This window comes from Macaca thibetana, chromosome 16 (genome assembly GCF_024542745.1).
Source record: "Macaca thibetana thibetana isolate TM-01 chromosome 16, ASM2454274v1, whole genome shotgun sequence".
Classification (NCBI taxonomy): domain Eukaryota; kingdom Metazoa; phylum Chordata; class Mammalia; order Primates; family Cercopithecidae; genus Macaca; species Macaca thibetana.
The window spans coordinates 45,827,199-45,850,407 of record NC_065593.1 but is presented as its reverse complement, the minus strand read 5'-3'; the positions used below and the strand labels follow the sequence as shown (position 1 = coordinate 45,850,407).

Here is a 23,209-nt window from a genome sequence, read left to right as displayed (position 1 = left end):
TATTATACTTTGTTAACCTTTTACTGTGTATCTACTGTGTACACAGGTGCTGGGGAGGTGAGTAATACAGCAAAAGAAAAAAGTTAACTCCCTCTGGCAGGCTGTTGCCTGCAGAGGATGTATTTGAATGAGAATCCCAGAATATTTGTGATATAAATGGGGAAACTGAGGCCCAGGATGGGGAATGGTCTTGCCCAAGGTACACAAATTGGAACACTCAGTGGCCTTTAGTTAGATTTATTATTTTTTTATTTTTTTGAGACAGAGTCTTGCTCTGTCACCCAGGCTGGAGTGCAGTGGCCTTCCTGGCTCACTGCAATCTCTGCCTCCCAGGTTCAAGCGATCCTCCTGCCTCAGCCTCCCAAGTAGTGGTAACTACAGACGTGCATCACCATATCCAGCTAATTTTTGTATTTTCAGTAAAGATGGGGTTCACCATGTTGGCCAGGCTGGTCTTGAACTCCTGACTCCAGGTGATCCACCCACCTCAGTTTCCCAAAGTGCTGGGATTATAGGCGTGAGCCACTGCGTGGGGCCTTAGTTAGCTTTATTAATGAGAAAACAGGAGTGCTGGTCCTTAGCCTCCAGCACCGACGGGATGCAGCGAGGAAATGGAGATCTCAGTGGAAGCTGTGGCCCTGCCAGGACTAGAGCCCTCTTTTTTTTTTTTTTTTTTTTTTTTTTTTTTTTTTTGTCACCCAGGCCTGTGCCCTGAGGGGTAGGGGAAAAAGGCAGGAAGGGGAGGGTGGAGTCACCTCGCAAAAGGAAGCCAGGGGAGCCCAGAACAGGATCCAGGGTCTCCCTCCCCCGTGCGCTGGAGATCCTTGACACCTGCCAACCCCTTAGCAGAGGCTGCAGCCAGAGAAAGAGGGCGACGGGCCTGTCACATTCTGAGCCCGCAACCGAGGGCGTTCCAGGCCCGGACTGAGGGCGGGTGGGAATTCTCCTCTCCTTTCTGCTGGACGTATCTCCCCTCAGTTTCGCTATCTGTAAGATGGGGCATTGTTCCTGCCAAATCCGTAGGCCAGTGCGGCCTGAGAGGATCAAACGAGGAGAGGCAACGAGGATTGGTGCCTGGCTTTTCCGGAAAACAGATTCCTCCCCCGCCCCCGGGACCTGTCCCACAGGGGTGTCTGGAAATTCCACAGAGCCAGCCAGTCTCGGAGTGAAACAATCGGATCCGCCGAGACACAGCAGCTATTCAGACGTCGGGGGTGGGGGCCGGGCCGCTGAGTGAGCAGAGCAATGCCGCCCTCGCGTCCCGTCCCGGCCCACGAGGCTGCCCCGGCCGCCCTCCCCGCGGAGCCCCGGCCTCGCACTGGCCTCGGCGCCCGCCGGGCGTCCCCCAAGCTTCCTTGTTTGTGGTCGAGCGACCGCGGAGCGTGGCACGTTCAGGAAGGACGAGTCGCCCCACGGCGGGGACCCGGCGCCCGGCGGCAGCCCCCACCCAACCCCGGCCACGCCTCGGCAGGCGCCACGTCCCGTCCCCGGGCGCCCCGAGCACTGTGCCCCGCAGGCCCCTGCCCGCTGCTCGCCGTAGGAGGGCGCCTTCTGCGTCGGCTCCTGACACTCGCTCACTGGAGCGCGGGCACTTGAGAGTCGGCAACCTGGGGGCCCCAGCGGGGGATGGGGCTCAGACGACTTCAGCTGGGCGTCCCCTCCGCTGCCTCAGCTGGGGTCTGAGAGCGACGCCTCCGTCCGGGGCTGACAGTTCCCTTGCTCCTTAAGAGCCAATCGGAGAATCACAGGATCTGACATCCTGTGGCTCAGCGGGGTCTAAGAGCTCATGGGTCCACCCTGTGCGCTTTGCTGATGAGGAAACCGAGGCCCAGAGACGGGGGCTGATTCATTGGAGCCCACGTTTGTGTCTCCCAGCCCCGTGCCCTTTCTCCAACACCCCACTATCCTACCTCAAATCAAATCCACTCTGGGGCTAAGAACATCTAGAAGTGCGCGCGCGTGCCAAGAGTGGCTTGGCTACATTAGGGAAATGCCAGAAAAATGGAAGGTTTCTAATAAAAGCTGCTCTCTACGGGCCCAGAGTGTGGGTCTCCCACCCATTGGCTCCACAAATCACCTGAACAACCTTGCCAGACACTGGCCGCCTGGCAGCTCCAGACTTCACTCCACCCACACTCCCCACACACATACACACAATGGCATTTTCTTCTATGGCATCTGGAAGGGGCAGAAATGCCCAGAGACCTGGTTTGATCCCACTTCTCTTGGGCCCTTCTCTATGTCTGTTTCTAAAATTGCTTCACTGCAGGCGCTTGGGTGGCTCTCCTGGTCTCTACACAGTTTTGTTTTATCCAGTGAGACTCAGTCCTGTGGGTCACCCATCAGGGCTACATTTCCAAGGGTCCTTCAGGTGGCTCCATGCTTCTGGGTCAGACTGTTACTGGAAAGGGGTCTTGATCCAAACCTCAAGAGAGTATTCTTGGATCTCGTGCAAGAAGGAAATTGGGGCGAGTCTGTAAAGTGAAAGCGAGTTTATTAGGAAAATAAAGGAATAAAAGAATGGCTACTCTACAGACAGCGCAGCCCCGAGCGCTGCTGGCTGCCCATTTTTATGGTTATTTCTTGATGATATGCTAAACAAGGAGTAGATTATTCGTGCCTCCCCTTTTTAGACCATATAGGGTAACTTCCTGACGTTGCCATGGTATTTGTAAACTGTCATGGCGCCGGTGGGAGTGTAGCACTGAGGACAACCAGAGTTCACTCTCATGGCCGTCTTGGTTTTGGTGGATTTTGGCGGGCTTCTTTACTGCAACCTGTTTTATCAGCAAGGTCTTTTTTTTTTTTTTTCCTGCTGAGATGGAGTCCCGCTCTGTCACCCAGGCTGGAGTGCAGTGGCCCCATCTCGGCTCACTGCAACCTCTGCCTACAACCTCTGCCTACTAGGTTCAAGCAATTCTCCTGCCTCGGCCTCCCAAGTAGCTGGGGTTACAGGCATCTGCCACCACGCCTGGCTAATTTTTGTATTTTCAGTAGAGATGGGTTTCGCCATGTTGACCAGGCTGGTTTCAAACTCCTGACCTCAGGCGATCCGCCCACCTTGGCCTCCCAAAGTGCTGGGATCACAGGCATGAGCCAACACACCCAGCCAGCAAGGTCTTTATGACCCATATCTTGTGCCAACCTCCTATCTAATCCTGTGACTTAGAATCTTAGAATGCCTTAGCCATCTGGGAATGCAGCCCAGTAGCTCTTGCCTCATTCTACCCAGCCCCTATTCAAGATGGAGTCGCTGTGGTTCAAATGCCTCTGACAAAACCACACGTGCTTTCATAACTGCCAGGGCTGTCTCACAACAGACGGTCATTCTTTATATTCGTGGAGCACTTTGTGTCTTAAGATGTGCTTTCCAGTTCATTGTCTTCTCATTCTCACAATTCTGTAATGCAGGAAGAGACTGCTATTTTTGTACTGGGAGACACAATGAGGCCTCTGCCCTGCCACTTATCAGCTGTGTGACTTTGGGCTAGCACAGTGATCTTTTTGGGCCCCCATCTGTAAATGGTATTCTCTCCTTGTAGGGTGATAGAGGACACTGAGATGAGCTATGTCTAACCCTTGGTCCCAGTAGCAGGCATTCAAAAAACATTAACTTATTTTTTACAGATGAGTTGGGTGAGGCCTAAAAATACCTCATCTACCACAGCCAATGAGAATAATAACCCCCAACCTACTGCTGTGTTTTTTCTCTATCTTTAAAAAATACCCTAAGCTGGGGCCAGGCACCGTGGCTCACGCCTGTAATCCCAGCACTTTGGGAGTCCAAGGCGGGTGGATCACTTGAGGTTAGGAATTCAAGACAAGCCTGGCCAATATAGTGAAACCCCGTCTCTATTGAAAACACAAAAATCAGGCCGGGCGCGGTGGCTCAAGCCTGTAATCCCAGCACTTTGGGAGGCCGAGACGGGCGGATCACAAGGTCAGGAGATCGAGACCATCCTGGCTAACACGGCGAAACCCCGTCTCTACTAAAAACACAAAAAAAATTAGCCGGGGCGAGGTGGCGGCGCCTGTGGTCCCAGCTACTCGGGAGGCTGAGGCAGGAGAATGGCGGGAACCCGGGAGGCGGAGCTTGCAGTGAGCTGAGATCCAGCCACTGCACTCCAGCCTGGGCAACAGAGCGAGACTCCATCTCAAAAAAAAAAAAAAAAAGAAAACACAAAAATCAGCCAGGTGTGATGGTGGGCACCTGTAATCCCAGCTACTCGGGAGGCTGAGGCAGGAGAATTGCTTGAACCTGGGCAGTGGAGGTTGCAGTGAGCTGAGGTCGCAACATTGCACTCCAGCTTGGGTGGCAGAGCAAGACTGTCTCAAGAAAAAAAAAAAAAAAACCCTAAGCTGGAAAGTGGCGAAGAGAGTTGGATTTGATTTTCCTGCTGTCTTATACCTTGGGCTGGGTTCTTCCACTGTACCCACAGGCTTTTCTCAGTCTGTGTCCCACAAGTTATATTTAGACATCTCTTCATTCCCAGTCTTTATGGAGGGCTAATTTAGCCTTATCCAAACACACAGCGGCAATGTTTCAAACCACATCAAGGAGGATCCTTTACTTGAAAGTCCCTCAAAACTAGCTCTTCCTAGATTCCTGCTCTGCCCTCAAACAAAAGAGAGAAGAAATGACCAGTTGCCCCCATTGTGGCAGACTGTAAACCTTAGCCTAGTCAAGACCTTCTTGCGTCAGAATGACTAAGGGGGGGAATTGAGAATACTAACTGAGAATCTCCATCACTCCTCAACATGTGCGTGGTTTAGCAAATCACTCACCCCCTCTAGATACGCTTTGCCTCCATGCCCATTCCCTTGGAGAATCCCTCCATCATCTCTCCTATCAGAGAAACACCAACTTATTGGGACACTGTCATGACAGACCCCAAAATGCTTTTAGATGACTGATACATGCTCACAGGAGGAAGACAGGCATCGCTAACCCCAACATCCTTTCTACTGGGCACTCATACACCCGTGTCCAAAATGTATAGACATAATTTCTTTATGTCCCAGAGCCCAACTAGGTTGGGACGTGTGGATCAAACATGGATTTGAGGGTTTGGGAATCTTGGGTCTTTGATTTCTCTGTGCCTGAAAGTGAGATTTGGATCATCAATACTGGAAATGAGATTGGGGTCATCACAAACTCTTAGGTAAGGAAGGTGACCTTTAAGATCACCCAGCCCCACCAGGTGCGGTGGCTCATGCCTGTAATCGCAGCACTTTAGGAGGCCTAGGTGGGCGGATGGCCTGAGGTCAGGAGGTCGAGACCAACCTGACCAACATGGAGAAACCCTGTCTCTACTAAAAATACAAAATTAGCCGGGCATGGTTGCACATGCCTGTAATCCCAGATACTTGGGAGGCTGAGGCAGGAGAATCGCTTGAACCCGGGAGGCGGAGGTTGCAGTGAGCCGAGATCATGCCATTGCACTCCAGCCTGGGCAACAAGAGAGAAACTGTCTCAAAAAACAAAAAAGGCCAGGCGACGTGCCTCATGCCTGTAATCCCAGCACTCTGAGAAGCCAAGATGGGTGGATTACTTCAGGTCAGGAGTTTGCAACCAGCCTGGCCAACATGGTGGAACCCTGTCTCTACTAAAATACAAAGAATAGCTGGGCATGGTCACAGGTGCCTGTAATCCCAGCTAATTGGGAGGCTGAGGCAAGAGAATCGCTTGAACCCAGGAGGCGGAGGTTGCAGTGAGCTGAGACCGTGCCATTGCAGTCCAGCCTGGGCAACCAGAGCGATACTCTGTCGAAAAAAGAGAAAGAGAGAGAGAGAGAGAGAGGGAGGGAGGGAGGGAGGGAGGGAGAGAGAAAAAAAAAAGAAAGAAAGAAAGGAAGGAAGGAAGAAAGGAAGGGAGAAAAGAAAGAATCACTCCGCCCCACCCTCTTGTTTTGGAAAGATTCCATAATTATTTGTTTATATATTGAATACCTGCCATGTGCTATAACTAGAAAATGAGATGACCAAGACAATTTTCTTCCCTTGAGGAGCTCACAAGACTAGGAGACAAACAAGTCTGCCACTAGTTATAAACAATGGGATAAGTAAGTACTGTAACGACAGTTATGTGCAGAGTTCAGGAGTGACAGGGAGAGGAGGAGGGGCCATCTCTGCCTGGGGAAGAATTGAATACAGAAAGGTGATATGTGAGCTGGGTTTTGAAGGGATGCTGCACAGTTGGCCTAGAAAGGTGGGTTGGGATAAAGGTTGAGTTAGGACAAGAACCCCATTTTCTAAGCAGTGCTCTCCCCATACATGGCCACCCTTCCTTCCTTCCTTCCCTCTTTCCTTCCTTCCTTCCTTCCTTCCTTCCTTCCTTCCTTCCTTCCTTCCTTCCTTCCTTCCTTCCCTCCCTCCCTCCCTCCCTTCCTCCCTCCCTTCCTCCCTCCCTTCCTTTTTTTTGACAGAGTCTCGCTCTGTTGCCCAGGCTGGAGTGCAGTGGTGCAATCTCAGCTCACTGCAAGCTTTGCCTCCCAGGTTCACGCCCATTCTCCTGCCTCAGCCTCCCGAGTAGCTGGGACTACAGGCACCCGCCAGCCACCACGCCTGGCTAATTTTTTGTGTTTTTAGTAGAGACAGTAGTAGAGATGGGGTTTCACTGTGTTAGCCAGGATGGTCTCGATCTCCTGACCTCGTGATCCGCCCACCTCGGCCTCCCAAAGTGCTGGGATTACAGGTGCGTGATCTTGGCTCCCTGCAACCTCCGCCTCCTGGGTTCAGGCAATTCTCCTGTCTCAGCCTCCCGAGTAGCTGGGATTACAGGCATCTGCCACCACACCCGGCTAATTTTTGTACTTTTAATAGAGATGGGGTTTCACCATGTTGGCCAGGCTGGTTTTGAACTCCTGACCTCAAGTGATCTGCCCGCCTCAGCCTCCCAAAGTGCTGGGATTACAGGCATGAGCCACTGTGCCCAGCCCCCTATTTCCTTTTTGTTTTTGGAGATGGAGTCTTGCTCTGTTGCCCAGGCTGGAGTGCAGTGGCACGATCTTGGCTCAATCCAATCGCCTCCCAGGTTCAAGCGATCCTCCTGCCTCAGCCTCCTAAGTAGCTGGGACTATGGGCACATGTCACCATGCTTGGCTAATTTTTGTATTTTTAGTAGAGACAGGGTTTCATCATGTTGGCCAGGCTGGTCTCAAATTCCTGACCTCAGACCTCAGATGATCCACCCACCTCACCCTCCCAAAGTGCTGGGATTACAGGCATAAACCACCATGCCCAGCCAATACATGGCCCCTATTTCTATCACCTTGAGATGACTTGCTGGGGAAGCTGAAGACCTGATTTTCCAGCTGCATGAAGGTAGTGGGCTGGGAGTTGGGTCCTATGCAGCAGCCTAGGAAGGGCCATTATTATGTTCAGACTTGACGAAGCATCCATCAGCAGGACCAGACCCGCCTGGGCAGTAGAGGGAGGAAATGAGAGACAGTCTCTCAGGCAGATACACCGTGCTAGACAGCAGCAGTGAAGATGTGAATCCTTCAAATCTTGGCATAGCCTGGAGGGAAACCAGGGTCTAGTTGGTCTAGTTGTTCCATTTATCTGGGCAAGGAGAGGAGTGGTACTTTGCATTTCTCACTCTATTTGTAGGCCCCAGAAGTATTTAGCCTGATGAGCCTGAACATTTGCTTCTTGATTATCTGTGTGTGGCCTATCCACTAGTGAAGAAACTGCTTCCCAGACTTCCTGGTCCCTGCCATCTGGCATGGGGTGCTCAGAGGAAGCCAGTGTCTCAGCACAAGACAAACCCAACTTAGGATGGAAACTTGCTACATTCAACATACAATTATACAATTAAAGAACAAATATCCCATAAAAATGAATTTGGGGCTGGGTGCAGTGGCTCACACCTGTAATCCCAGCACTTCGGGAGGCCGAGGCAGGCAGATCACCTAAGGTCAGGAGTTGGAGAGCAGCCTGGCCAACATGGCAAAACCCCGTCTCTACTAAAAAAAAAAAAAAAAAAAAAAAAAAAAAAAAAAAAAAAATTAGCTGTGCACATGCCTGTAATCCCAGCTACTCGGGAGGCTGAGGCAGGAGAATCGCTTGAACCCGGGAGGCAGAGGTTGAAGTGAGCTGAGATTGCGCCACTGCACTCCAACCGGGGCTACAGAGGAAGGCTCCAGCTCAAAAAAGAAAAAAAAAAAAAATTTGTTTGGAATCTGTTGCTGTCTTCTGGATCAGTCTCTATATTGATGGCATCTCTCCTTTAACATGTGAACAAATAAGAATTTCTGGGCTCGGCGCGGTGGCTCACACCTGTAATCCCAGCACTTTGGGAGGCCGAGACGGGTGGATAACCTGAGGTCGGGAGTTTGAGACTAGCCTGGCCAACATGGAGAAACCCCATCTCTACTAAAAATACAAAATTAGCTGGGAGTGGTGGCGCATGCCTGTAATCCCAGTTACTCGGGAGGCTGAGGCAGGAGAATCGTTTGAACCCAGGAGGTGGAGGTTGCAGTGAGCTGAGATCATACCACTGCACTCCAGCCTGGGCAACACAGTGAGACTCCGTCTCAAAAACAACAAAACAAAACAAAACAAGAATTTCTTTTGAAAGAGAGGAGTAAGAGAAATACCGGTATGCAAGAGGAAGAATGAGGAAGCGGGGAAGGGGTGCTCTGGTGAGGGCCTGGGCTGACTTGCTCAGATATGTCGCCTCGGCTCTACCAAGAATTTTCAGTGTGGCCTTGGGTGGCCATTGCTGTCCTGGAGTCGGTTTCTTCAGCTATAAATGAGGAGGGGGAAGACTCCAGTGTATGTGTAGCACGAAATTTTGACTCAGGGTTCCTTCCTAAAGCCTGCTGCCTAATTTTAAAAACAATGGGAAACATTTTCCCCAGGTAATTGTCCTACACATCAGTCTAGAGCACAGAAGTGAGGAGCAAGGCCAGGCCAGGGGAGTAGAAGCCTGCGCCCAAGGCCCAGGTCCCGCTGAGCACATGGAGAGGGAGGTCAGGGAGCCATGGGCTTAGGGCAGGCAGAGGGACCATCTGGTGATGAAAGGGGTGGTCTGGGGGAATGCGGAGAAGGCAGAAGGCTCTGCAGACAGTTCTGCCAGGTCCTGGGTTTCAGGAAGCCTGCTCTCCCCCGCTCTCCCCTGCTCTCCCCTGCTCTCCCCTGCTCTCCCCTGCTCACCTGCTGCCCCTGCTCCCCTGCTGTCCCCTGCTCCCCTGCTCTCCCCTGCTCCCCTGCTCTCCCCTGCTCCCCTGCTGTCCCCTGCTCCCCTGCTGTCCCCTGCTCCCCTGCTGTCCCCTGCTCCCCTGCTCTCCCCTGCTCCCCTGCTCTCCCCTGCTCCCCTGCTGTCTGCTGCGCTCCCCTGCTGTCTGCTGCTCTCCTGCCATCCCACCACCGGTGCTTCAACTGGTAGGGTAGCTCCTGTCACTAGAGTGCATACCTGAGTGTTGTGGAGCTTTCAGACTCTCTGCAATGGTCTCCTGAGCTGAAGTCCCCAGTTCTCCCCTTCACCCTTCCCTAGGGTCTGGAAACTTGGATCACAAAAAGGTGGAAAAAACCAATTCCTTTGAAAAGGCCCTTGTTCTTTCACTCAAGACACTGGGTGTGGTTCTTAATAGACCCAACCCAAACATGTCACATCATCTCCCAATACATAATTCTATTCATTCTCCTCGCAGGAGCCACCTAGGCAGAAAGATGTGGCCTCTTGAGGGTGAAGAAGGTAAATAAGGGAGTCTTAATTTGTCACCAGTTGAAGTTGGAAGCTCTAATTGTGTAGCTTTCCAGGGTGAACACTATTTTGTGGTCTAGGATTGTCTGGGACGTTATTTGCTAAGCCAAGCCACCAGCGCTCACCACGGCCTGCCGACATTCCTGCTCTTTAAAAGTTCCACTTGGCAGGGCACGGTGGCTCACACCTGTAATCCTAGCACTTTGGGAGGCCAAGGCAAGCAGATCACCTGAGGTCGGGAGATCGAGACCAGCCTGACCAACATGGAGAAACCCCATCTCTACTAAAAATACAAAATTAGCCGAGCATCATGGTGCATGCCTGTAATCCCAGCTACTTGGGAGGCTGAGGCAGGAGAATTGCTTGAACCCGGAAAGCAGAGTTTGCGGTGAGACAAGATCGCACCATTGCACTCCAATCTGGGCAACAAGAGCAAAACTCCATCTGAAAAAAGAAAGTTCCACCTGCCCAGGTCTGCATTGGCCTGGCATTCTCCCAAGGACTTGATCCACCATGGTGCTGGCCTACACTAACGAATATCCTCTCACCTGGGCCCAGCGTGAGGCAAAGAAAAACCCCAGCTGTGAAATCAGTGCATCAGTCAAAGCAACTCAGTGGCTTCCTCAACTGATTTCCACAAAGTCACAACTAGAAGGCAAGAAAAGTAATTTCCACATACGCTGAATACCAACTGTCCTCATTTTTCAGTTCCATGTTCCTGACTCCAGGGGAAGCATCCCTCATTACTCTGGTCCATCTATCATTCCTCAGCTTCTGACCCCGTTCAGAACGTGACCTGGTCACTTCCCACATGTGGGAGGCTGGGTGTCTCTATTCATCTTACAGGGACCCGCTGGCCCCCACTCCAAACATCAACATCTGTCCATTTACTCAAGGTGTCACTTTTCAGCAAAAGTCTTCTTTGGATTAATCTGTGCCCACCCACCCAGGCCGGCCGCACTCTGTGGTTACCATCTTGCCATCAATGGACAGCATTACAACATGTGATTTACCACCATTTGTGCTTGTTAACACTTACTGGGTGTCAGTGGGCAGAATGGATTACCAGGCCAGGGAGTTCTGGCCCCAAATGCAGTTTTCTTCTTCTCCAGTCAAGTCTAGACCAACAAATACCCGATGATAGGCACTCAGTGCTGAAGTCAGTTCCTGGAAACAGGTGATTTGGGCATGGGAGGTTCACTGCCCGTGGCCTGTCCTTCTTTGCTTAGCCCTCAGATAGTGTCTCAGTCGATTCAAGATGTTATAACAAAATGCCTAAGAATGAGTAATTTATAAAAAACAGAAATTTAAGGCCGAGTGCAGTGGCTCATGCCTGTAATCCCAGCACTTTGGGGAGGCCGAGGAGGACAGCTCATGAGGTCAGGAGATTGAGACCATCCTGGCCAACATGGTGAAATCCCGTCTTTACTAAAATACAAAAAAAAAAAAAAAAATTAGCCAGACATGTTGGTGCGCACCTATAGTCCCAGCTACCTGGGGGGCTGAGGGAGGGGAATCTCTTGAACCCAGGAGGCAGAGGTTGCAGTGAGCCAAGATCGCGCCACAGCACTCCAGCCTTGTGAAAGAATGAGACTCCATCTCAAAAAAACAAACAAAAAAAACCCCAAAAAACAAAAAAAACCCTCAGAGATTTCTTTCTTTTTTTTCTTTTCTTCTTTTCTTTTATTTCTTTTCTTTTTTTTTTTTTTGAGACAGAGTCTCGCTCTTTGAGACAGGCTGGAGTGCTGTGACACGATCTCGGCTCATTGCAACCTCCACCTCCTGGGTTCCAGCGATTCCCCTGCCTCCGCCTCCTGAGTAGCTGGGACTACAGGTGAGTCGGGCTAATTTTTGTATTTTTAGTAGCAATGGGGTTTCACCATGTTGGTAGGCTGGTCTCAAACTCCTGACCTTGTGATCCACCTGCCTTGACTTTCCAAAGTGCTGGGATTACTGGTGTGAGCCACCGCGCCCAGCAGAAATTGATTTCTCACAGTTCTGGAGGCTGGGAAGTCCAAGATCAAGGTATCGGCAGATGTGGTGGCTGGCAAGGGCTGTGTCTGCTTCTAAGATGTCTCGGGTTGCTGCATCCTTTGGAGTGAATGAATGTTGTGTCCTCACAGTGGGTAAGACATGGGAGGGAAGAGGTATGAGGGAGCTTCCTTCAGCCTCTTTTAAAAGAGCACTAATTGACTGGGTGTGGTGGCTCACGCCTGTAATCCCAGCACTTTGGGAGGCTGAGGTGGGCAGATCACAAGGTCAGGAGATTGAGATCATCCTGGCTAACATGGTGAAACCCCGTGTCTACTAAAAAAATATAAAAAATTAGCCAGGCCTGGTGGTGGGAGCCTGTAGTCCCAGCTACTTGGGAGGCTGAGGCAGGAGAATGGCGTGAACCCGGGAGGCGGAGCTTGCAGTGAGCCAAGATAACACCACTGCACTCCAGCCTGGGCGACAGAGCGAGACTCTGTCTCAAAAAAAAAAAAAAAAAAAAAGAGCACTAATCCTGGCTGGGTGTGGTGACTCATGTCTATAATCCCAGCAATTTAGGAGTCCGAGGTGGGCAGATCACCTGAGGTCAGGTATTTGAGACCAGCCTGGCCAACATGACGAAACCCTGTCTCTACTAAAAATACAAAAATTAGCCTGGTATGGTGGTGGGCACATGTAGTCTCAGCTACTTGAGAGGCTGAGGCAGGAGAATCACTTGAACCTGGGAGGCAGAGGTTGCAGTGAGCTGAGATCACACCTCTGGACTCCAGTCTGGGCAATAGAGTGAGAGTCCATCTCAAAATAAATAAATAAAGTAATAGCTGGGCACAGTGACTCATGCCTGTAATCCCAGTACTTTGGGAGGCCGAGACGGGCGGATCACCTGAGGTTGGGAGTTCAAGACCAGCCTGACCAACATGGAGAAACCCTGTCTCTACAAAAAATACAAAATTAGCTGGGGTGGTGGCGCATGCCTGTAATCCCAGCTACTTGGGAGGCTGAGACAGGAGAATCGCTTGAACTTGAACTTGGGAAGCGGAGGTTGCGGCATTGCACTCCAGCCTGGGCAACAAGAGACAAACTACATCTCAGTAAATAAATAAATAAAAATAAATAAATAAAGAGCACTAATCCATTCGTGGGGGTGGTGGAACCGTCTTGACTTAATCACATCCCCAAAGTCCCCACCTCTTAATACCATCACCTTGGGGTTTAAGTTACGACATGAATTTTGGAGGGACACATACATTCAAACCATAGTGCTGCTGGTACAGGCCCTGTGTCAGTCAGGGCTTTCCCAGAGAAACAGAACCAGTAGGGGTGTGTGTGTGTGTGTGTGTGTGTGTGTGTGTGTGTGTGTAAAGAGAAAGATTTGGCCGGGCTCCGTGGCTCAAGCCTGTAATCTCAGCACTTTGGGAGACAGAGGCAGGCAGATCATGAGGTCAGGAGATCGACACCGTCCTGTCTAACATGGTGAAACCCCGTCTCCACTAAAAATACAAAATTAGTGGCATGGCGTTGCATGCCTGTAATCCCAGCTACTCAGGAGGCTGATTCTACTTAGGAGGAGGAGAATCGCTTGAACCCAGGAGGCAGAGGTTGCAGTGAGCCGAGATCACGCCACTGTACTCCAGCCTGGGTGACAGAGAAAGACTCTGCCTGGAATAACCCTTCATGGCCCTTGACTCTGTACTCTTGGGTCCAACTCCTGAGTCATCTTTACTTTCTCATGAAACATAGCACATGTTTGCTGCTAAGTTTTTTTTTTTTTTTTTTTTGAGACAGAGTTTCACTCTTGTTCCCCAAGCTAGAGTGCAGTGACGCGATCTCAGCTCACTGCAACCTCTGCCTCCCGGTTCGGGCGATTCTCCTGCCTCAGCCTACCAAGTAGCTGGGATTATAGGCATCTGCCACTATGCCTGGCTAATTTTTTGTATTTTTAGTAGAGACAAGGTTTCACGATGTTGGCCAGGCTGCTGGTCTCGAACTCCTGACCTTGTAATCCACCTGCCTCGGCCTCCCAAAGTGCTGGGATTACAGGCATGAGCCACAGTGCCCGGGCTGCAGCTAAGTTTTATCAATCTGCTTTTTGCCACTAAAATTTTGGGGACTCAAAGACTTTCTTTCTTTTTTTTTTGAGACGGAGTTTCACTCTTGTTGCCCAGGCTGGAGTGCAATGGCTTACCACAACCTCTGCCTCCTGGGTTCAAGCGATTCTCCTGCCTCAGCCTCCCAAGTAGCTGGGATTACAGGCATATGCCACCATGCCTGGCTAATCTTTTTTTTTTGTTTGTTTTTGAGATGGTGTCTTGTTCTGTTGCCCAGGCTGGAGTGCAGTGGCGCGATCTCGGCTCACTGCAACCTCCACCTCCCGGTTCAAGTGATTCTCCTGCCTCCGCTTCCCGAGTAGCTGGGACTACAGGCGCCTACCACCGAGACTGGCTAATTTTTTGTATTTTTAGTAGATACTGGGTTTCACTGTGTTAGCCAGGATGGTCTCGATCTCCTGACCTCGTGATCTGCCTGCCTCGGCCTCCCAGAGTGCTGGGATTACAGGCATGAGCCACCGTGCCTGGCCAAAATAGTCCCTTCTTGATATTCAGCGCCTGCTGAGAAGGCTAAGGGATAATACCTCATAAGCTTCCTAGAGACACCCTGGCTTAAGTGAGATCTATGAAGATAGCATCAGTACAGGTTGAATTGTGTCCTTTCCACCCCCTCCTCCAATTCATATGTTTAAGTCCTAACCACCCACCTCTTACCTTGGAATGTAACCTTATTTGGAAATGGGGTAGTTGCAGAGGTAATTAGTTAAGATGGGGTCAACCTGGAGTCAGGTGGGCCCCTAATGCAATGTGACTGGTGTTCTTCTAAAAAGGGGAGATTTGAACACAGACATACACACAGGGAGAATGCCATGTGGAAGTGAAGATCAAGGGTGATGCTTCTACAAGCCTAGGAACACCAAAGATCACCAGCAAACTAAATCCCAGAATCTAGGGAAGAGGCATGGAACAGATCATCCAACTCCAATAAGAACAAACCCTGCAGACACCTTGATCTTATATTTGTAGCCTCTAGAATTGTGAGACAGTACTTTTTTTTTTTTTTTTTTTTTTTTTTGGTACAGAGTCTTATCATTCTGTCACCCAGGCTGGAGTACAGTGGCACAATCTTGGCTCACTACAACATCTGCCTTCCGGGTTCAACTGATTCTCGGGCCTCAGCCTCCCAAGTAGCTGGGATTACAGGTATCCGCCACCACACCCAGCTAATTTTTTGTGTATTTTTAGTAGAGACAGGGTTTCACCATGTTGGCCAGGCTGGTCTCGAACTCCTGATCTCAAGTGATCCGCCCACCTCGGCCTCCCAAAGTGCTGGGATTACAGGCATGGGCTACCGTGCCCAGCCAGAGACAATACATTTTTGTTGTTTAAGCCACCCAGTTTGAGGTACCGAATTATAGCAGGCTTAGGAAACTAATACAATCTTTAATCACTCATGATTGACATTTTGATCTTTCTGAGATGTCAGCAAAAGTTTGTGTAGTCCCATACTTGGACTTTTTTCTATGTTAGTTTTGGGCAGGCACTTCTGAATTTTAGCCTCTTTTGCAACCTGGATGGACTGAAAATTTTCCAAATCGTCAAGTCCTGATTCCTTTATCTTTCTTTCTTTCTTTCTTTTTTTTTTTTTTTTTTTTTTTTTTTTTTGAGACGGAGTCTCGCTCTGCCGCCCAGGCTGGAGTGCAGTGGCCGGATCTCAGCTCACTGCAAGCTCCGCCTCCCGGGTTTACGCCATTCTCCTGCCTCAGCCTCCCCAGTAGCTGGGACTACAGGCGCCCGCCACCTCGCCCGGCTAGTTTTTTGTATTTTTTAGTAGAGACGGGGTTTCACCATGTTAGCCATGTTAGGATGGTCTCCATCTCCCGACCTCGTGATCCACCCGTCTCGGCCTCCCAAAGTGCTGGGATTACAGGCTTGAGCCACCGCGCCCGGCCTCTTTCTTTTCTTTGAGACAGAGTCTCACTTTGTTGCCCAAGGTAGAGTGCAGTGGTGCGATCACAGCTCATCATAGCGTTGACCTCCTGGGCTCAAGTGATCCTCCCACCTTAGCCTCTCAAGTAGCTGGGACTACAGGTGCATGGCTACCATATCTGGCTAATTTTATTTTTCATTTTTTGTAGGAACAGGGTTTCACTATGTTGTCCAGGCTGGTCTCAAACTCCTCAGCTCAAGCAATCCTTCCTCCTGAGCCTCCCAAAGTGCTAGGATTACAGGTGTGAGCCACGGCATCCATCCTTGGTTCCTTTAACAGTTCTTTAATTTATTCCTTGATTGATTGATTGATTGAGAGATGGAGTTCACTCTGTTGCCCAGGCTGGAGTAGAATGGCGTGATCTTGGCTCATTGCAACCTCTGCCTCCTGGGTTCAAGCAATTCTCCTGCTTCAGCTTCCCAAGTAGCTGGGACTACAGGTGTGCGTCACCACACTCAGCTAATTTTGGCATTTTTTAGTGGAGATGGAGTTTCACTGTATGTTGGCCAGGCTGGTCTCGATCTCCTGACCTCAGGTGATCTGCCCGCCCAGGCCTCCCAAAGTGCTGGGATTACAGGTGTGAGCCACTGTGCCCAGCCTCTTCAATTTATTTCTATCTTCTTGTATTTTACTATGAGTAGCAAAAAGAAAATAAGCTTTGCCTAGAAAAATGTCGTTGGCTAAATATGTACATTCATTGCTTACAAGTTCTGTTTTTCCATAGAACAGGTAGACACAATTCCACTAAGCTTTCTGTCCTACATGGTAAGAATCTCCTGTCCCCAGCCTCCAATAACATGTTCCTCACTTCCTCCTGAGCTCCCACTGTCAGTGTCAAGTCAGATTTCTACTAAGGGTCTGTTCATGGAGAGTGAACCTTTATCTAAGACAATTTAGAATTTCTACACATTCTTTAGAATTTAGGATTCTCCTGACTTTCTTCTGACCAGCAACGTCTTTAGCATCCATATTTCTTTTTTTTTTTTTGAGACGCTCTGTCACCGGCTGGATGCAGTAGCATGATCACGGCTCACTGCAACCTCTGCCTCCTGGGTTGACTCGATTCTCCTGCCTCAGCCTCCCAAGTAGCTGGGATTACTGGTGTGCGCCACACCCAACTAGTTTTTGTATTTTTAGTAGAGATGGGGTTTCACCATTTTGCCCAAGCTAGTCTTGAATTCCTGATCTCAGATGATCCGCCTGCCTCGGCCTCCCAAAGTGCTGGGATTACAGGCATGAGCTGCAGTGCCCAGCCGGTATCCATATGTCTAAGAAAGGTCTGTTTAAGGAAATCCAGGCTTTTTCTATCAAGCTCCTCAAAATTCTTCCAGCCTTCACTCATTGCCCAATTCCAAAGTCATTCTCACATTTTTAGATATTTGTTATAGCACTCCACTTCTGGGTAGCACATCTCTCTTAGTTTCTCTAGTGCTGCATAACAGATACCGCAAATGTAGTAGCTTTAAACAGCACAAGGCTTTCTGATTTTCACACATGACCTCAATTGGTGGCTAAACGCCTGCAACCTTTCATTAGCTTTCTTGAATGCATCAGTGGTGTTCACCAAAAGCCTTCAGATTCTTTGGAGTCTGAAACCTTGACCATCTTTAGAATCAGTACTCTCTCCAACCTCTCAGAAGCCTATAATAGCCGGGCATGGTGGCTCCTGCCTGCAATCCTAGCACTTTGGGAGACTGAAGTGGGAGGATCATTTGAGGCCAGGAGTTCAAGACTAGCATAGGCAACAAAGTGAGACTCGGTCTCTAAAAAAAAGTCTATGATACTGCACACACCACCATGCATTCCCTTCCACAGGTTCACCACTAGTGAAAGTCTGAACAATTCCACCACTTCAGTACACTCAGGATATCAGTTCCTCTTGCCACTAGTGATGGCTGGCAAGTGATCCAGATCCAAAACCCTATTTTATTATTTTGTTTTATTTATTTTATTTTATTTTTGAGATGGAGTCTAGCTCTGTCACCCAGGTTGGAGTGCTGTGGCGTGATTTCAGCTCACTGCAACATCCACCTCCTGGGTTCAAGCGATTCTCCTGCCTCAGCCTCCCAAGCAGCTGGGATTACTGGTGTGTGCCACCACCTCTAATTTTTGTGTTTTTAGTAGAGACAGGGTTTCACCATGTTGTAGTCTTGAACTCCTGACCTCAGGTGATCCACCTGCCTCGACCTCCTAAAGTGCTGGGATTACAGGCGTGAGCCACCGCACCCGGCCCCCAAACTCCTTTTTAGAGTTGGCTTCCCCACACCACTCCTGGTGCCAACTGTATTAGATCAGGTTCCCCAGGAACCGACACGACGACTGAGAACCAAAACCTGAGGACTAAAGGAAGCAGGATTTTGGACAGAGGCCATGTAGGGTGCAGAAGTGAACTGTCATGCAGTCACAAGGGCCTCAGGTGATCTCACTGGAGTTTGGGAGAGGGTGGCTCTTCGGAATTGTCCCACCCAAGGCACAGATAAGGGTCTTTATGCCTCTTCATCAACCAGCCATTGTATGTGAACTGCCTCGGGGAGGGAAGATGGCTCTCCTTAGCTGAGCGCTAGTCCAGGAGAGGACACAGCTGAGAGCTATTGGTACAAACAGCCAGGAGGATGAGTGCCTCAGTCCCTGAAGGGAGGGGACCTGGGTGGCAGCCCCCAGCATCCACTGCCATGATTATTTTCTGCATCTCCCAATAGTTAATATTTGTACTTTGTATTAATTGTCTATTGCATAGCAAATTACCCCCTGAACTTAGTGGCTTAAAACAACAAATATTTGTAACCTCATAGTTTCCGCTGGTCATGAATCTGAGTCTGGGTGTCTGGCTCAGGGGCTCCCAGGAGACAGTCATCAAGCTACTGGCTTAGAAGCACCTCAAGACTCTGCTGTGGCTGGAGGGAACCACTTCCAAGTTCACTCACGTGACTGTCGGCAGGCCTCAGAAGACCCACTGCAAGCCCACTCACTGGGTGCTGGCAGGCTTGTGATCCACCACACGACTTCCGTAGGCTGCCTAAGTATCCTCGTGACATGGCAGCTGGTGAATGGAGAGCAAGAGACCACACCAAGTCTCTTTGTATAATAACTTAATCTTGGAAGTGCCATCACATCATTTCTGCCATATTGTATTTGTTAGAAGTCCCTGAGTTGGCCAGGCGGGGTGGCTCACATCTGTAATCCCAGCACTTTGGGAGGCCAAAGTGGGTGGATCACCTGAGGTCAGGAGTTCAAGACCAGCCTGGCCAACGTGGCGAAACTCCATCTCTACTTAAAAAAAAAAAAAAATTAGCCAGGCATGGTGGTGCACACCTGTAATCCCAGCTACCCGGGAGGCTGAGGCAGGAGAAGTGCCTGAACCCGGGAGGCAGAAGTTGCAGTGAGTCAAGATCGTGCCACTGCACTCTAGCCTGGGCAACAGAGTGGGATTTGGTTTCAAAAAAAAAAAAAAAGTTAGCCGGGTTCGGTGGCTCACGCCTGTAATCCCAGCACTTTGGGAAGCCGAGGTGAATCACGAGGTCAGGAGTTCGAGACCAGCCTGGCCAAGATGGTGAAACCCCATCACTAAAAATACAAAAATTAGCTGGGCATGGTGGCAGGCAACTGTAGTCCCAGCTACTTGGGAGGCTGAGGCAGGAGAATCCCTTGAACCCTGGGAGGTAGAGGTTGCAGTGAGCAGAGATTGTGCCACTGCACTCCAGTCTGGGCGACAGAACGAGACTCCAACTCAAAAAAAAAGAAAAGAAAAAAAGAAAAAAGAAAAAAAAGTCACTGAGTCCGGTGCAAATCCAGTGGGCGGGGGGGTGGCAGCGGGGCGGGGGGAGATTACACAAAGGCGTGAATACTATACTACCCGTCGAACACTGAGCTGAGCATTTTACCTGCTCTACTTTATTTAATACTTACAATAACCTTAAGGTAGTTATTTTTAATTTTATTATTATTATTTTTTGAGACAGAGTCTCGCTCTGTCCCCCAGGCTGGAGTGCAGTGGCGCGATCTCGGCTCACTGCAAGCTCCGCCTCCCGAATTCACGCCATTCTCCTGCCTCAGCCTCCCAAGTAGCTGGGACTACAGGCGCCTGCCACCATGCCCGGCCTTTTTTTTTTTTTTTTTTTTTTTTTTTTTAGTAGAGACAGGGTTTCACCGTGTTAGCCAGGATGGTCTTGATCTCCTGACCTCGTGATCTGCCCGCCTCGGCCTCCCATAGTGCTGAGATTACAGGCGTGAGCGACCGCACCCAGCCATCTTAAGGTAGTTATTAATACCTCCCTCTGCAGATGTGGAAAGAAGCTCAATGTGGTTAAACTACTTGCTCATAAGCCACACAAATTACTACGTAGGAGAGAAAAGATTTAGCCCAGGTTTGAGGACAAGGCTGTGTGTTTTTTAACTCTTTTGCTATAGTGTCTCCCTCAATAACAGCTGAGAGGGATCAAAGTGTTGCAGAATACTGAAGCTAAATAGGGTGCTACTTTGCAGTAGGTGCAGGACCTGAGGGGGAGATGTACCAGTCAAAGGGCTCTAAATTTAGCCAGGCATTTCCTAGCCCCAAAGTTCAGGAATAAGGTTGGGAACATGGAAAAGCAGGCCAGGAGACAAAGTGAAGAGGAATTCCAAAACAGTTGTGTTGCTGGTGATCTGCTGTGGACATGTGAACACCTTCCTTTCTAGTTCCACAGTTGCTAAATGTGAATTGGAAATAGAGGTAGCAGGGACCTAGAAACAAATGACCTAAAACTCTTACAGGTTGCGTATCCCTTGTCCGAAATGCTTATAACCAGAAGCATTTTGAAATTTTTTGCATTTTGGAGTATTTGCCTGATATACTTACCGGGTGAGTATTCCTAATCCAAAATCTGAAGTGCTCCAATGAATATTCTCTTTGAGCATGACCTTGGAGTGTCATGTCAGTGCTCAAAAAGTTTTGGATTTTCGGTCAGGCACAGTGGCTCACACCTGTAATCCCAGCACTTTCAGAGGGCGAGGTGGGTGGGTCACCTGAGGTCGGGAGTTCGAGACCAGCCTGATCAACATGGAGAAACCCCATCTCTACTAAAAATACAAAATTAGCCGGGCGTGGTGGCACATGACTGTAATCCCAGCTACTCAGGCAGCTGAGGCAGGAGAATCGCCTGAACCTGGGAGGCGGAGGTTGCAGTGAGCCGAGATCGCACCATTGCACTCCAGCCTGGGCAGTAAGAGCGAAACTCCGTTTCAAAGAAAAAAAAAAAGTTTTGGATTTTGGAGCATTTTAAATTTTGGATTAGGGATGCTCAACCTGTACTCAGTTATGGCCAAAAAAGTCAAGCTTCTTGCACAAGGAACTTGTACAAAGATACAAGCTTTCAGTAACTCTTAGACCTAAATCTGGGGGCTGTTTCAAGTTATCTATTGCTATATAACAAACCACCCCAAATCTTAGTGATTTATAATAATACTATAATAATAGTTTATATCTCATGATCCTATGGGTTGGCTGGGAGGTTATCCTGCTGGTCTCACCTGAACTCTTTTTTTTTTTTTTGAAATGGAGTCTCGTTCTGTTGCCCAGGCTGGAGTGCAGTGGTGCAACCTTGGCTCCTGGGTTCAAGTGATTCTCCTACCCCAGTCTCCTGAGTAGCTGGGATTACAGGCGCCCACCACCAGGCCTGGCTAATTTTTGTATTTTTAGTAGAGATGGGGTTTCGCCATGTTGCCCAGGCTGGTCTTGAACTCCTGACCTCAAGTGATCCACCCACTTCAACCTACCAAAGTGTTGGAATTACAGGTGTGAGCCACCGCACCTGGCCTCGCCTGGACTCTTAAGCATGCATTTACCTGTGGGTCAGCTGAGCTAGTGGGTCCAAGATGTCCTCACCCACGTCTGGAGCTGGGCAGGGACAGCTGGAACTCTGTCTCGATACAGCTCTCATTGCTCTGGTCTAGCCTGAGATTTTTACTTGGCAGGCATGTTTCAAGAAAGGAAAATAAAGGCAGAGGCCGGGCGCAGTGGCTCACGCTTGTAATCCCAGCACTTTGGGAGGCCAAGGCAGGCGGATCATGAGGTCGAGATGGAGACCATCCTGGCAAACATGGTGAAACCCCGTCTCTACTAAAAATACAAAAATTAGCTGGGTGTGATGGTGTGCGCCTGTAGTCCCAGCTACTTGGGAGGCTGAGGCAGGAGAATCGCTTGAACCTGGGAGGTGGAGGTTGCAGTGAGCTGAGATCACACCACTACCCTCCAGCTTGGGCAACAGAGAGAGACTCCATCTCAAAAAAAAAAAAAAAAAGGAATAGAAAAGAAAAAAATCAAAGTGCAGCACATATATTTTTCTTGAACCTTTTATTCACTTATATAAATAAGCTCATCTATATATGTGTATTGAGTAGCAAAGTAGTGGTAAAAATATTTCTTGCTATGGGGTCATGGTGAAAGTTTGAAAGCACTTATTTTATATACTCAGGTGGGAGTGATTACCTACCCTATATCTATGAAGAAACTGTGTTAACATCTACATCTAGTTAGAGATACAAGATGATAAAGAATTGTAATTCTATGATTTGGGCAGTTTTATTCCATTCTAAGAGGTTTCAAAGGAAAACTTGAACAATAAGATTTCCTTCCTATACACTCAACTCCTTCAATGGAATCCTTAGAAGGAACAAAATTGGGTGGCTCATGGACCAAGAAGGCTTATGATGACAGAAGCTAGTTGATCTTCCAGCTGACTACAGTCACAGCTCTGAGGGCAAGCTTCACAGTACAAGGGCCCACACCACCTGACATTATATAAGATCATCATTTGTTTATTGTCAGGGTTTCTCCACTGGAAAGCAGGGTCTGTGAGAGTAGATCCTCTCTTGCTCATTGCTGAATCCCCAGTGGCCAGATCAATGCCCAGCACGTATTAGGCATCTAATAAACATTTGTGGAATAAATGAATGAATGAATGAATGAATGAAGGGTGTAGAGGCAGGGAAAGCTGCCTCATCCCAAGTACCATATTTTATAATTATTGCTTTTCACTGACTGTGCTTTGTAAGCTGTTTCAATCTGTGTTGATTTTTCTTCAAATTGGTTCAGAACCCAATCCTGATCCTTTGTCCAAACACTGTTCTCAAGGAGACTTTCAGATTATTGCTCGGCTGAACACACTAGTGTTACTGAAACCAAACAGCGCTGCAGAGAGAGAACTAATCACTCTGCCTTTGGTTAACAGCCTTGAAAACATGTTATTCATGAAGAGATCAGGCAGGGTTTGGGGTAGGTCAGCCTATTACCACCATCACTAGAAACAACAAGTAAACAAGTAACAGCAGAAGAGGACTGCAGGATTGTTCATTTTTCTCAAAAAGGGCAATTTGTTAGCAATGGGGACCTCAAAATGTTGTCACCTGAGGGTATGGAAGAAATGAAGAAAGACACAAAGGGGATATGGCTTTTTTTTTTTTTTTTTTTTTACTTTGAACATTAGCATTAAGTTG

The 23,209-nt window shown here is 49.1% G+C and overlaps 1 protein-coding gene across 5 annotated transcripts in view; it reads right to left on the bottom strand.

Moving 5' to 3' along the window:
• Positions 1 to 23,209, bottom strand: part of SNF8 (SNF8 subunit of ESCRT-II) — a 576,904-nt gene that overhangs the window by 321,631 nt on the left and 232,064 nt on the right. The window lies entirely within an intron of this gene.